The sequence below is a fragment of the Dermacentor albipictus genome, chromosome 10 (assembly GCF_038994185.2).
Source record: "Dermacentor albipictus isolate Rhodes 1998 colony chromosome 10, USDA_Dalb.pri_finalv2, whole genome shotgun sequence".
NCBI lineage: Eukaryota > Metazoa > Arthropoda > Arachnida > Ixodida > Ixodidae > Dermacentor > Dermacentor albipictus.
The window spans coordinates 84997690-85013915 of record NC_091830.1 but is presented as its reverse complement, the minus strand read 5'-3'; the positions used below and the strand labels follow the sequence as shown (position 1 = coordinate 85013915).

Sequence of the window (16226 nt, the reverse complement as noted above, 5' to 3'; positions counted from 1 at the left end):
CCCATACTTATATGGCCGACCCTTTTCCGTTATCACAGACCATCACGCGCTCTGTTGGTTATGCTCCTTGAAAGACCCTTCAGGAAGACTTGGTCGCTGGGCCTTACGCCTCCAAGAATATTCGTTCTCTGTCACCTACAAATCTGGCCGACTACACAAGGACGCTGACTGCCTGTCTCGCTACCCGGTAGACGAGCCTGACGACGCCGACAGTAGTACCACCGACGGCATTTTCTCTGTGTCTGCCTTCGCTAACATCGCCGATGAGCAGTACCGAGACCTATCGCTGCGAGTACTCATCGAGCGTCTGCGCTCTACAGCTACCGACGCATCCGTTCGCCGATATGTCCTCCAGGGCGGCATTATGTACCGATGGAGCTTCCACCCTGATGGCACTGATCTTCTTGTCGTACCAAAACATCTACGACAAACTGTGCTCTTTCCGATGCATGACGCACCCACTGCAGGACATCTTGGCGCAACCCGCACGTACGACCGCGTCCACCGCGGCTTCTATTGGCCTGGTCTTGCTCGCTCCGTCCGACGCTATGTTGCTGCCTGTGATCCCTGCCAGCATCGGAAAACGCCTCAGGTGCTACCTTCCGGTCATCTCCAGCCGACCACCGTCCCTGTGGAACCGTTTTTTCGTGTTGGATTAGACCTCCTCGGTCCCTTTCCCACGTCATCCTCTGAGAACAAATGGGTAGCCGTCGCAACTGATTACGCCACCCGATACGCTATCACGCGGGCTCTACCTACCAGTTGCGCCACTGACGTCGCCGACTTTCTCTTGCGTGACATTATCTTATTGCATGGCGCCCCGCGACAGCTGCTTACTGACCGTGGTCGTAACTTCCTCTCGAAAGTTATCGCCGACATTGTGCGTTGCTGCTCTATTCAGCACCAGCTGACTACCTCATACCATCCTCAAACCAATGGCCTGACAGAGCGCTTAAACCGTACTCTTACCGACATGCTGTCCAAGTATGTTTCGAAGGACCACCACGACTGGGACGTTGCCGTTCCTTACGTCACCTTTGCGTACAATTCTTCCCGGCATGACACCGCCGGATTTTCTCCATTTTATCTACTCTACGGTCGCGAACCAACCTTGCCCCTTGACAGGGTACTTCCTCCTGCTGCGACCTCAACAACCGAGTATGCGCGCGACGCCATCGCCCTCGCCGATCATGCACGCCAGCTTGCCCGTGCTCGACTGACGGACTCGCTAACCACGCAGCAGCGTCGGTACAACGCCCGCCACCGTGACGTACAGTTTTCGCCTGGTGCACTCGTGCTCCTGTGGTCGCCCTGTCGTCACGTTGGAGTTTCCGAAAAGCTCCTTTCGCGGTACACAGGGCCCTACCGCGTGCTGCGCCAGGTGACGCCTGTGACTTATGAAATTTCTCCTGTGAGCTCAACCTCGTCATCTACTCTGGCGTCTAGTGATGTCGTGCACGTCAGTAGGCTCAAGAGCTACTACACTGCTTCAGAGTCCAGCCTTTAGTCACCCGGGACGGCGCTTTTGCAGCCGGGGGTTGTGCTACGGGGTGGTATTCCCAATGACGAAGAGCCGCGCAGGGAGAAGACGAAGACGACGATTGGAAGCTAGCGCGGGCTGTTGCCTCTTGGTCAACTGCGGCGTATTGCCTTGTAAATATACTTGTAAATTGCTTTTCGTCGGTGTCTTCCTACGTAACAATATTATAATAGTTTTTCTGAACCTAAGTAGCATCCGCTAAAGTTCTATGCTAATTTTTACAAATTTTTCTGCAACCGTGATGTCATTGTTTTGAAAAGCTGATATAATTAACACATTATAGACATCACCGATGCACTGCGCGCACATCTAGAGGGCAGCTCAGAAATGCGCGGATAATTTATGGCGCATCAGATGCTTTTCCCGTAACGCGCAGGTGTCCTGAACGCAGCTTTCTCCGTAGGTATTTTCCAGTTTCGCTCTTCGGAATTTGGTTTACGAAGAAAACTCCGCCATGCAAATTTTTGTGAAAGGCTGTTTGCTCTGCAACAAAAATTAAAGAATTGCATGCAGGTCAGTGAAGCCATATGTAGCAAAAAAAGCATTGCAAATTTCATTTCGGAATCAACTTATCTTAATGCAGAAGTTACCGCTATAGTGTCCTAAGAACAATGGAAGTACTAGCAAATAGGTTTGCAAAGACATGTGACCTTAAAATCTTAAATACCCATGCACTAAGAGTACATGTCGACATTGCTGGCAAGAGACGCTGAGCGTACTTAGACAGGATGCGCGCGCCGCGACGGTTAGCTCAGATGGCAGAAAAGCGCAAGACAGGACCATCGGCCACAGCGTCTAAACATTTAGACGTCACGAAGCTCTCGTGCGGAAACTGGTGCGTCTATATTGTAATAGCGTTCGGCGTTTGTTGTCCTGTTGTGGAATCCTGTAGAGAACAAGGCCGGCGACCGGCGGTGTGCAGTTCTGTTTTTAACCGTGTTGGGACAGCGTGCAGTTTTCGTGAAATGGAAGTCTACGAGAAACAGCAAGAAGAACCGCTCCAACCGTAACTAGTATAGTATGCTGGTGTCCAACACAAGCAAAAGTGCATGAATCCTCGAGTTTGGCAATCATCATCAGCAGCAGCAGCCTGCCCTACTAGAAAATCCTATTTGTTTTCAAACGGGTTTCATCAAATAGGGTTATGGAACGGGACCCCGTTTGATCCTGTTCAGTCCTGACCTGTTTAAATCCCGTTTGTTCCTGTTTAAACCTGACCCGTTTAAATCCTGTTTAAACCTGACCCGTTTAAATCCTGTTTAATCCTGACCCGTTTAAATCCTGTTTAATCCTGACCCGTTTAATCCCGTCCTATCTAACCCAGACCTGTTTGCCCCTGTTCAGACCTATTTTTTGCTACATTCATACCAGGTCCTTTCAGAATGGATTGATGTTGCTTAATATAATTTACTCTTTACACATATTTTGTGCACTTGTGTATTTGCGATCAGCATTGAAGAGAAGTAGATCTGCATTAGGTTCGCAACAAGAAGCCACTTTCATATGTAGGTTTGCCTGGTACATTGCTTGATACGAAGATGAACACAATTTTCGGCATAAATTGATTAGCACTACCAACACTGAGGTGATACATTATGAACAAGTTTTGTATGACCCACGAGTACGTTCTCTATGTATTACCTACAAGAAAATGCACCCTGAAGAAGATTGTACCTCCTTTTCATATTTATACTACAAGTATGCAAATGTAATTCTTGCTAGTTTAGAATATGTTCGATTACTTGTACTCGTCTTAATGCAGTGCTTCTTGCTGTAATGGTTTGTACACAAATCCACAGTAAAGTGTAATTTTGGGGTGAAAAATGTCAGGCAAAGTATTGGCATGTACTTGTAAGTGAAAAAGACAAGTATACTTTACGTAGGTATTTCTGTACACCCACTTGAGCTTTCATTAAGCCTGAAGTCCTCCGGCCTAAATAAAAGCATGTCATAAATGTCTCAAGCACTGTTTATTGGACCTTCTAACGGTATTTCGATGCATCCAGTCTGCCGAGAGAAGACCGCTGGAGTGGGTTGCTTGGGTGAGAGCGAGCAGGGCACCTGAAAAAGTAAAGCCAATAATTTATCTTGACTCATGCAACAGGTTAGCACATAGGCAAATTTGCCTATGTTCTCACAGATAAGAAAGGTTCAGCATTCCGGTCATAGAAGATAACGAATACATCTTATTGAAAAATATGTGGTTTCATGCACTGCCTATGTTTCAAGGGAACATGGATTACTGTGGGAGAATAAGCTGTCATAATTAGCAGGCGATTGAAGCAAGTCTTATAGGAAAAAGATGGACACATCGTTTGATTAACAATAATTACTAGTATTGAAGCAACAGAATACAAACATGAAATACCTTTAAAAACAACACCGACAGGTTGAGATAATAAATTATTCAGAAACTAAACCCGTCTGCCAGCAAAATACCGTAGTGTACTGGCTTTGACATTGCGCTGCTCAGACAGAGGGCATGGGATTGAATCCCAGCCACAATGGCTGCATTTAGATGGCAGGGAAATGACAAAACCCCTATGTAAGGTCTATTGGGTACACGTTAAAGGAGACTAGGGATCCCGCCAACTTGAAGTTATAAAAACCGGGGTAAATTTCGAAATAAGTAAACTCACAAAAGTAGAAGGCCCTGGCCATGCGAAGACCATATAAAGCCTTTTATATGGTATTTGGCCCAGACCTCAGGATACGCATACGTCTGGCACTCAAACGGTAAAGTTTTGGTGCGAAAAAGGAGCGGCGACCGAGCTGTTGTCATACGCGGCGAGGAGGATCTGGCCAGTCTTACAGCCTCGAAGTGATGGCGGCATACGTGATAGCAAAAGATGTGTTATGTTTACTAAACCACAATGGCGACCCTGGAATTCAAATTTTCTGGGGACGTCGCGTCGTTAAAGAACCAATGTCCACTTTCAATATTTCATTTTAATGTGCAAAGTTTGAGAAATAAGTTTGATGAAGTCAGTTTGTATCTGTCTGAGCTGCAACACTGCTTCGATTTGCTTTGTTTTAGTGAAACGTGGTTTACATCAGAGGATGAATGCGCTTCTATTTTTGGATATGACTGCATCTCTGTTTACCGAACGAAAAAACTAGGAGGAGGAATTGCTATTTATGTCCGTTCTGGTTTGTCGTACAGTATAATCCCCGAGCTCAAGATTGTTAACGAATGCTATGAATGTATAGGTCTTCAGTGCATGAACACCTTGATTTCGGTAGTGTACCGCCCGCCATCTGGATTCATGTGCAAGTTTTTAGAATTTACTGAAAAATTATTAGAACTCAGCACCGAACTTAAACTTGAAACAATATTAATGGGCGATTTTAATATAGATGCTTGCCCAGACAACCTAGAATATACGCGTTTTCAGGAAACTTTTGAATCATACGGGTGTTCAAATGTCATCAACGTGCCTACTCGCATCACACCTACAAGCCAGACAACACTTGACCTCTGTGTGACGAGTTTTTCTGCTGAATATGTAAGGGCAGGAGTCTTGATGTGCGATCTTAGTGATCACTTGCCTATATACTGTCTGCTACCTCATAGACAGCCATCCAATATATGCCCTGAAAGCTTAAAAAGAATTTATTCAGAACAAAGTGTTAGGAAATTTGTTGAACTAGTCTCTGGTTATCGGTGGGACGAAGTGACCGCGGAAACTGATGTAAACAAGGCTTACGATGTTTTTATATCTACCTTCGCGTTGTTATACAACAGATCTTTCCCACTTAAGAAGTTTAAAAAACACAAGAAAGCTAGAAAGCCTTGGATAACTCGTGACCTCTATAACAGGATAAAATGTCGTAACAAGCTCTTCCAAATCTTTTTGAGTAGAAGCGAAGATGACTTTCGGTCTTTCAAATCTGAGCGTAACAAATTGAATTCCGATATTAAACGCTCTAAACAAGAATATTACGTGAACAAGTTTTTTGCTATCATGGGAAATTCAAATCTCATGTGGAAAGCGATCAATGAAGTAATTAACAAAGGCGCTATCACAAGAAAAGTTGCATTTCAGCATAGTGAATTGTCAGATACTGAGGTTGCAAATACTTTGAATTCTCATTTTATTGATGCTGGTGCGTCCTCACAAAATGATACACGTCTCTTGCACGGAATATATATTAAATCGATGTTCTTCTACGCTGTTCTTGGCGCCTACTGAGCAGCACGAGATACAAACAATAATTTTATCGTTGAGACAGTTGTGCTTCAGGTGAAGATGATATAAAAGTGAAGCCGTTGAAAGCCGTCAGTGAAATTGTAAGCACGCCTCTTTCACATATCTGTAACATAATTCTTTCCAACGGTGTGTTTCCAGACAGGATGAAGCTAGCCCGAGTGACAGTCATTCATAAGAGTGGCCCAGTTAACGACATGAATAACTACAGGCCAATATCCGTTCTTTCTGTCTTCGCGAAAATTGCTGAGCATGTAATTAATAGAAGACTGTGAGTTTCTAAACACGTATAACATAATAGCTCAGGAGCAATATGGTTTCTGTAAGGCTAAATCTTCAGAAACCGCTTTACTTGAAATAAAGGAACAAATCCTTGACAACATAGAAAACCGAATGTTAACTCTAGGTATCTTTCTAGATTTTAGGAAGGCCTTCGATTGCGTGCAACACGATGTCCTTTTGAAAAAGCTACCTTTTTATGGAATTCGTGGTGTCGCATTATCCTTAATAAAAAGCTATCTGACCTCTAGAACACAGTACACAACAATAAATGGAGTTAGTTCCGAAATTCAGCACATTAAGTACGGCGTGCCGCAAGGATCCGTCTTGGGGCCTGTTTTACTTTTACTCTATATTAATGATATTGTCAATATTCAAGGCTGTTCCAATATTATATTATACGCGGATGATACTAACGTGTTCTTCTCAGGAAGGGAAATAGGAAATCTTTTTGAGCGAGCTAACATCTGGTTACAGCAACTAAGCTTGTGGCTAAATGCGAATAAACTCCAATTAAACATAACTAAAACTAAGTATCTAGTGTTTAAATCAAAAGGAACAATAATCCACCCTCAGATAACACTCCAGTTTCAGAAGGTCAACCTCGAACAGGCAACAACAGCCAGATTTTTAGGAGTTATATTCCATGAAAATATGTCCTGGTCACCGCACGTAGACGTTCTTAGAAAAAATATCGCTCGTGCTGTCGGTGTGCTAAATAGGTTGCGATATTTGCTACCGATAAATGTGAAGCGCAATATTTACAACGCGCTTATACATTCTCGATTAACGTATTGTTTGCTAGTTTGGTCAACCACTACACAAACTAACTTAAAATCAATTCAAACACTCCAAAACCGCACACTGCGCGCGATAGGTAACTTAGAACGTACTGATACCACTAAACTATACTATAACAAATATAAAATATTAACAGCATCAAAACTTCACACTTACAAATTATTCCTCGAAATTTCACGGCAATTCTGGGAAGACAAATGTTCCTTCCAAAGTAAATATCATGGCAGAACGACAAACTATAACCTCAGAAAAACTCTGATAGGAAAACCACGTTGCAGAACGAAATACGGAGATCAAAAACTAGCAGTTCAACTTCCTAACCTTCTAAACGACTACCCCTTGGTATTGGACCTGCTAAATTCTGGAATTTCAAAGCAAAGCTTTAAGAAAATGGTAAAAGAATTGTTACTATCCGAAGACTAATAGAAAGGTTGAACTACACGTATAGAAAATTTTGTTCATGTTTCTTGTTGTTGTTTTTAGAAAACTGTGTAAACTTTAACCTTTCAGCTACAGGTATGGAAAATTTCGTACATACTTTTTTTTTCCCTGTCGTTGTTGTGCTTCAATTGATTAGAAAACTGTATAAACTTTAACCTTTTTTTTTCTTTCTTCTTACGCGAATTGTGTACTCAAGTGTTGAAAATGTGTACTACTTTAATTTCATGTGTGACCTCCTGAAAGCCTGCCACTGTCATGTTGCTGCCAATGTACGGGTGGCACGGCCTAGTCAGGCAAATGTTTTGCCTTTAGCCGTGTCCCCTAAGACAATCTGTTCATTGTCTTAAATAAATCAATAAAGAAAGAAAGAAAGAAAGGTAGGTGCCAGCAGCCGCTAAATTTCTTGCAAAAGCGAAATATAGCAGAAGCGGTATTTTTCCGTAGATCACTTTTGCAAGGTATTTTACAATTTGACACCCAACATGTTGGGCATCTACGGGCAACAGCAATTCTGGCACAGATCATAGCAAACACTGTTGCACCTAGGTATACATAGACACATAGGTATAGGTACAGTCGCCGACTGAGTTTCCGGACATGAGTACTCGGTCTGCTTCACGGCACCGCCATTCTCCCCATGGACCATAATATATAACAACTTCCGAAAATTCGGACGCCTTGCAACCTCTCGTCTGATTTTTCGGACACTCCTTGAGCCAACTTGATCGAGAGCACCATGCACCGACTCTCACCGTGGCATGGTTCTACTTGCTGAACGCCATTTTTGTTTTGAACGAAGCCTCCTTGGTGCCCCACGAAGTGGCGCTACTACAAATCCCTGCTCATCATCATCGTTTCTGCCTGGTTTGTAGCTACAGCAGTTCTGGTCTCAGCTTAGTATGCGATGCCAAGACAATCCAGCAGCTGATTTGTTTGTTTCTTCGTGCACGACGCTGCAAGTAGGCCAGGTTTTTTGTTTGTGCAACTGATGTCGGCGTGACGATGTTTGACGAAGCAAGATGGGCCAATTCATTTCACTAATATTTAGAATAGCTACCTGTAAGCACCACCTACCTTTCAACAACATTTGCAAAGCAAAAAACCTCATCCTGAAAATCTGCACACGAAGACATCGGTAGCATCATCAGCGTGGGGCCTCAAGATAATTCGGCAAGCCAAGAAATTACTGACAGCACGAGTGCAATCATGCCAACAGGAAATCTGTGGCTGAATAATGCACCTTCTACCACTTGGCAGACAGTGCATTTTCGCAAGGCCCTAACTACGGCAGATCATTGTTAAGGAGTTCCCGAATGCACAACTCTATGCCATTTTCCCGCTGACTCTAGGGAAGCACCTCTGCACAGTTGCAAGAAAAAAAGCTAGATGCCCCAAGAGAAATGAGCCCACTCAAGCCATGGAAGTTATGTTTACCTTGTCTTCCTACAACTACTCTAAACCTAGGACTGCTGTTTTGCACAAGGGAACAAACGTCAACATTGGTGCCTCGGCCAACACAAGTGGTCTGCGCCGTAGAAGGTGCCATCAGTCAGCCCACAGATGAGGCCCACACCAGTGCTGTCAGTGTGCTGTACAAATTGCAGAAGCACAGCCTACAAGCTTGTCTGCCTTAGTGTGATCGCAATAATGAACGAAAACCAACGAATCAAGTTTGTTTCGTGCTGAGAACAGTTGCCTCATGCTGGATTTTCCTACAATTCTTTCTAAGCACAGATAATGCTTCGTTTGTTGTGTAGGCATGTAAATAATGAGAAGGCCTGCATCACTATCTCTGAAAAAAATAATGTAAGAAAGCACGTACAGTACACAGGTGAAGTGTCTATCACATACCATTTCGTGCAGTAGAGGCTACATCGGATAAACCGGCAAATGTATAAATGACTGGCAGCGTGACCAAGCAAACTTGATGTGTGGGTCAGTTAGCAGTGGTAGTGCACTACTCTCGGTGCACATGCACCTATGTTTAAAAGCTGCTTGATCGTGACAAAATAAAAAGACAAAAGCGCTGGAGAGATATCTGAAACTTTTCTTATATGTATGACGAGGAACCTAGCACTAGCTCCCCATGCAGAGAATTACTAGACAGTGAGACTGCTTCTTATCATTGTAAAACAAATGTCACACTCACCATGTGATGCATCCTTTTCGTTTCTGTGCGAACAATATGTATTCAGATCTATTCTTCCCCTTTCACCTTTTGCACAATATTACTGTGCGAGCTATAATACTGAACTGTTAGTAGCACTCTGTCCTGTTGCCTCCTTTCTTTCCTTGTGAATTGTGTGCTAAATACGGCTTTTTTTGGTGAAAGAGTGCTAGTTTAACGCATAAACTAGCGCCGTGGCACTTTGCAATGAAGGACTGTTATAATTCTCTAAAAATATGTCCATGCAGAACAGTGTCAAAAGAACACCTTAAAGAAAGAACATGAGTGTATCTATCATAAAGACCAATCCTTGTCTTTTTTCCTTAACATAATTTTCAATACCGATATTGAAGTACAAGCTCACCATATTATATCACCTTGTCAATGAAGCAAGGCACAATGGCGCCCAAATGTCACGGGACCAACTTGGATGTGGAGATCAGCGCAGATCAGCAACATAGCATGGTCTGCTTACACTTCTTCTCCAGGTCCAGCCATACCTATAGCAGCTATAAAACAAGTGAGCTTAGAATAACAAGCGAAACAATATAAAAAGTGGCAGTGAACAAAGCAACTTTCGGTAGGCATAAATAGGATCGCATTGCTGACATTATGCACATAAGTAACTTCATTTTGAGCAACAAACATCCAATTTAAGAAACATTATATGTATGAGCTATCTATGTGAGAAAGATTAATCGAACGCCCTCTATTTGCTACACCCCTCCCCTTATGCATGGATGTCTCCCTGACTGAGTGAGCTGGGCTGATCCCAGGTATAGTGTAAGTAAAGGGTGTCACTTGGTGGGCCAATCTCGATACCATTGCATGACTTGTACAATAATTTTAATGTGTATTGTAATGCTGGCCATCCTGCAGGCACTGCAACATTATAGCACCCATAAGGCTAATGGTATTACCTGATAAGGTTAACTAATAGGTGTCCCCAGAAGCATAACTCGGCATGTATACTCGGAGGCCATCATTATAAGAGAAGCAATAGCAGAGGCGAAGCTCTATCCTGTGCCATATGCAAAATGGCCGAGCACGCCCAGCTTTTGGTTACATTCTCACTTGTGACCACTGCAACAGGCTGACTGACATGCGTAACCAGCAGTTTGTAGGACCACATTTTCATAACCTGCATTTTTTTTTACATCTGAAGAGATCAGCCTCAAGCTCCATGCTGCGCTGCACTCGAGAAGCATTATAAACTGGCAACATTTAAATGCTATGCTGCATGGTTTGTTGCATGCTTTAGGAATTTACTTATTTATTGTACACATAGCTCATAGTCTCCAGTTGGAGTATTGCATGAGGTGGCAAGAAAACAAATTCTGAACTAACAAGGAGAACATTCAACAAAACAAGTCAGACCAAAGAAAAAAAATAACATACTCTCATAATGGGACTATGTATCTGGCAGCTAGCTTATAAAAAAGACAATTAGGAATGTTTTACTACTGGTAGCGCTTTAGGGGATGGAATGTAGAATTCCAAGCATCATACACTTTTAAGCCACCTTTCGTGGTTTTTTGTTTTGAAGTCCTATTCTCTGTACTATTATAGAAATGAATAGCCCCTCCAAAATAAAACAAAGAAAACATGTAATGCACAACAGTGAATACTTAGAAAAATGTAATTAAGAACATGGAGTCTATGTGGGCACAGATGTTAGATGTCTACATGAAAGCATAATAATAAAGGTGGGCAGAGCATTTATGCTATTGTCGGGCAACCTGCTGCAAGACATACAGGTAAAAGGATATGCATGCCTCACAACACAGTCCCTAAAAATATATGTCACAATACAGTGAGTAGGTATATCATGCTTATCTACAATAGCTCCTAATTATATTTATTTCAGAGGGGGCTACCTATGATCCTTGATCAAACTGAAGGTGGGCCAAATTCTAAGTATACGATTCAAGTAGACAGAAAAGGGACGTTATGAATATGGCATCTACAGCAAAAGTGTTGTACATTATTGTTGTACATTATGTCATACCTGCCAACCTGTGAACATAATATTTTGTAAAAATGCTGCAGACACTAAATTCTTTGTTGGGGACATAACACACATTATTTTAAAGCTTGCTCTCAGCACCCCCATTGTTGCATACACACACACATTATTAATAAAGGGAAAATCGCACATCCATACACTCGTAGCAATTGCTACAAAAGAAACCCGTACGGATTCCTCGAAAGGAAAGCCTCATAGTTGAAAAAAATAAACCGTCCAGGTCCGGGACTCAAGCCCGGGACCACCGTCTTTCCGGGACAGCCGCTTTACAATCTAAGATAACCAGGCGGCTAGCAGATGGCCGGGCGAATTCGACTTTGTCGACAACATGAAGCAAAGGCAAGGGTGTGACGTAATAGTTCTGCGGAAACGCGCAAGGTGTAGAGAGGTAATTAATAAAGGGGAAAAAATATTACGTCAAACCCTTGCCTTTGCTTCGTGTTGTCAACTAATTCGACTTCGCCCTGCCATGTGCTAGCCACCTGGTTATCTCAGATGGTACAGTGGCTGCCTCGGAAAGGTGGTAGTCCCGGGTTCGAGTCCCGGACCAGGACGAATTTTTCTTCAACTGTGCGGCTTTCCTTTTGAGGAACACATACGGGTTTCCTTTGTAGCAAATGCTACGATGTCTGATTTTCCCTTTAATAATTACTTCTCTCCACCTCGTGTGTTTGTGCAGAACTATTACGTCACACACACATTATCAACCATTATTTAACTTGTCGTGCAGCACAAAAAGCAGCAGCGAACTTGAAACCTGTAACTGACAACTTTGTTTTTTCTTTAGATTACAGAGCTTTTACAGCGTGTTTGCTGCTGCCGCTTTACGCTGCTTCATGAATTTATCTGACCAAACTTCCCTAAAGCAAGTGCCCCTCTGATGTTCTCGTTAGAGATATTGCATCGCTAATAATAAACCATTACAAGTACCATTACAATTAATTTTTACGTGCATTTTAACAATGTCATGCCCTTAATCTCTCAACAGCTTTAAAATATCTTAACCAACACAACTTCATTGTCTTTCTAAAGTGACATCCATAAAATTGTAAAATGAGCCCACATTTGTAAACCCACGGAAAATTCAGGAGAGTTTCCAAACATGTATGATACCAACAAAATCTGCAGCTCGTGTAAGTGGCAGCAACTGCTTTGCACACACCTTGTCACAGCATGCACATCAGGTACTTTGCCGTGCTGTTGAGGCTGCAGAAGTGCCGCAGGTGCATATCTGGAGGTGCCTCTGGTTCACAAAATCTTGCCATCCCTAAACAATAATAAATGCTTAATTTATTGTAATCTCTGCTGAAACTGCAAACTTGATCACGTCATATTTTGAAAAAAGTCTCATACAACCACTTACATGAAGCTGCAACTGGTTGTGCAAATATCTGACCGTAACATCACAGGCGGTTAAATAACACGTAAATCGAACTGTAGCAAACATGAATCTACTATGAAAAGGTTCACACAAACGTACAGCTGTATAACGTGAAATGTGAATTGTACTATCAAAAAATTCCTTAGGACATGAAAAGCGTTCCAAAACCTAATTTGTTTATGCGGCGCAACAAAGCACTGTTCCCAAAGGACGATGCGCTCAAAATTTCAACAGACCACTTCTTTTTCTGGAGAGACAATACAGAAAAGAGAAAGATTTTTCGATTAAAAAGAAACATTGCTTTTGTAATTTCGGCTTCTCTGCAAGATCGGAACCCTTTACAAGTACACGAAAACACACAGGACACTAATACACGTCATCTGACGACACTCTATAAACAGACGAATTTCCATACAAGCTGAAAATCTGGCCATGCGTCGACGAAGAAATCGGGTGCTATCTCGCGCAGCTGTTAGCTGTGAAGACGACACATCGACGTACTACTTCTGGAAATGCCTATACCATTTCTCAATGAAAAATTATGTACACAAGCAGTAACTTTCTTTGCTTGAATTTTTGTGCCCATTTAGATCAAAGAACCACCCGCGCTAGCGTGCTTCATAGGTGAAAGTAAATAAACCACAGATAGAGCTGTTGGTAACATGAATACGTTTTAGGGCAATTTCCATGGAACTTTTTGCTAAATGTGCACTGCGACATGAAGAACAACCATTTGAAAAGCACATTTATAATTCTTGCTGCTTTACTCATTCGGATTCGGTTGTTGTACGGATCTTGCGATACGTACAAGAACGCACACTTCACGAACCATAGACAGGAAGAATGCGCGCAAGCGCCGGACTTACCTTTCTAGGCGTACTCGGAAAACGCTCCTTTTAGCGTCACAGGTGCCGCGGCATCGACTGCACCAACGGTCCTTCCGGCGCACACACTGTTGAATTGCGGATCAACTACAGGACGTAAGAGCACAATTTTCACCAAATTCTTCCGTACAGTGTGACACGATGCGAGAGTGCCAGAGGAGGAGATCCTTTTCGTGAGCCCGGAACAAAGAAAGTGGCGAAGGCTCATACCTTCGACATCGGCGCACCACACGAAGGATACTGCGGGCTACATTACGCGGTCCCAGGGGTTTTGTGATTCTCAATGAATAGAAAATGCACCACAATTACTCTCGGCACAGCGAACACACGATTAAACAGCTGCATCGGACGGCGTCAATGCAGCGCGCACTCACATGTAGCTAAGGCTGAAGACGGCAAAATAATATCACCTGTAACTTTACCGGCGCTACCTGTGCTGCCATCTGTAGGCCGCCACCGAAAGCGACCGTGCTTTCGGTGATCTCATGGATGGTGACGGCGTTGTATTTCGATGTTATGCGAGTCGTACAGCGTCTTGTACGACGTGTTTCAGCAACGTTGCTTTTAATGAAGAGGACGGCAATGTGCGTATACGCCTTATAGACGGCTCACCCACTTGAATAACACAACAGGAAATTTTCAGTCTGTCGTATTTTGGGACGTTGTGACTGTCGTTCTGTTCTCTGTTGTGTGACGTCTTGTAGTCGAAAATTCTGTAGCATCTGAACAATATATTTGATTAAAAATTGACAGACACCTCTTTAAGGATAAGAAAAATTATTAATACAAAAAAAATGAAAGTAGAAAAAAAAAGCTTTCGCACAGGATTTGAACTGTGGACCTCACGATTCCGAGACAAGCAGCTTACCACCGCACCACGCCGAACACGCCCACAATTAGACTAGGCTAGCAATATAAATCTTTCTCTGGATTGCTGTTTACATTTACATTTTAAAAGCTAAGATGCGCTTTCACTTCACCGCGTCAACTGCCGCATCTCTATATGCGCAAAAGTGTTGTTACCATCGCCAGGTACATCGTGGAATGCTAGAACATCAATTTTGCTGTAACGATATCCATATTTAATAAGAAATTCAGAAATAGACAACGGTGACCGGGGACACTGCAGGTTGTTACTGCTAATTTCGACAGTTGTCTCTTGCTCTTTACAGTTTTGAGCTCGCATATAATTCGTGCGTTCAATGCAAAATAGCTACATAAACACTCGTGGGTGAGTCTTGATCCGGACAGTATACTGGCTTCTCACGGCAGCGCTGTACCAGATTAATGAGACCCGAGCGAGAAAGCTTTTCACGCAACTTTGTGGAACAATCCAAAACTTCTTTTCCGCTTCGCATAAGCTTGTGCAATATTTCTGGGAAATTAACTAATGTGTCAGTGTAACCGCACATGTAAGTCCACAGGACTGTGTGCCCCATCTTACCAAATAAAACAAAGCGGATACGCAGCCATTCCCGCAGATGGTATGATTTTGATCAGCGGCCGATTTTGAGGAGGCCGGTAGCGCGTTGCTGGTGCCGCGTCGTCACGGCACAATTATAACAATTGGCCACGTCGACTTTAATACCGGTGTCGGTGCTATCAGTATTGCCGGCTTCAGAGAAGCACGATTGAATACCGCGCAAGAGAAAAGTACAGTGTACACCACCGATGCGAAGCTGACATTTTAAAGGGCCGCGACGGAAAGTGCTTCTGTTGCGACTTCAGAACTCTTGGCCGTCGCGACCGAATGTTTCTGTTGCGACGTCAGAATTGCTGTCGTAACGTCAGAAATGTCTGTCGCAGCTACAGAAACGTTAGGAACTTCTGTCGTACAATAGAAATTTCTGTATTTGCAGCAGGAATTCCTGTTGTCTTTTTCAACTGGGCAGGACCGGGAATCGGTTTGAAATTCGCAGCTAGCATATCGCAGTTTGGTCTGTGAATGTTCCGAGGTGTTCACGCAATTTCTGCAGAGCTTGATAATGGCCCAATTTAGCACTAGGGGTTAAATTGTCAGGATGTCGAACAATAAAAAAGCTCCTCCCCAGTTATATTCAAGCATTAAACTGGTATGCATGATGCCATCCAGTATAGTTGCCAGAAAGCTCCAGAATAAACCAGCTTTTGTGACAAACAGGCGACCCTATATGGTGCCACTGCGTCCAGTATAAGCCAGTTTAGTTGCAAACAGGGCCCCTGTTAAGACCCATTTCTGCGTGAACTGGTCATGCCTATACCTGCTTGCATGCCAAACGGGACCCCGTTCAGACCTGTTCGTGTGTGAACTGGTCCTGTTTATACCTCCTTGCATGCCAAACGGGACCCCGTTCAGACCTATTCGTGTGTAAACTGGTCCAGTTTATACCTGTTTGCATGCCAAACGGGACCCCGTTCAAACCTGTTCATGTGTAAACTGGTCCAGTTTATACCTGTTTGCATGCCAAACGGGACCCCGTTCAAACCTGTTCATGTGTAAACTGGTCCTGTTTATACCTG

The 16226-nt window shown here is 43.3% G+C and overlaps 1 long non-coding RNA gene across 2 annotated transcripts; it reads right to left on the bottom strand.

The window, feature by feature from the left end:
• Positions 1-3491: 3491 nt before the first annotated feature.
• On the bottom strand, positions 3492-14070 carry LOC139050516 (uncharacterized). Of its 2 annotated transcripts, none has more exons than XR_011508914.1 (4): positions 13710-14070; positions 12625-12729; positions 9801-9945; positions 3492-3601 (listed from the first exon to the last, which is right to left on the bottom strand). It is a non-coding gene; the product is annotated as an uncharacterized lncRNA (long non-coding RNA). The 2 variants fall into 2 exon arrangements; XR_011508915.1 differs by having other exon boundaries at positions 9814-9945.
• Positions 14071-16226: the final 2156 nt, after the last annotated feature.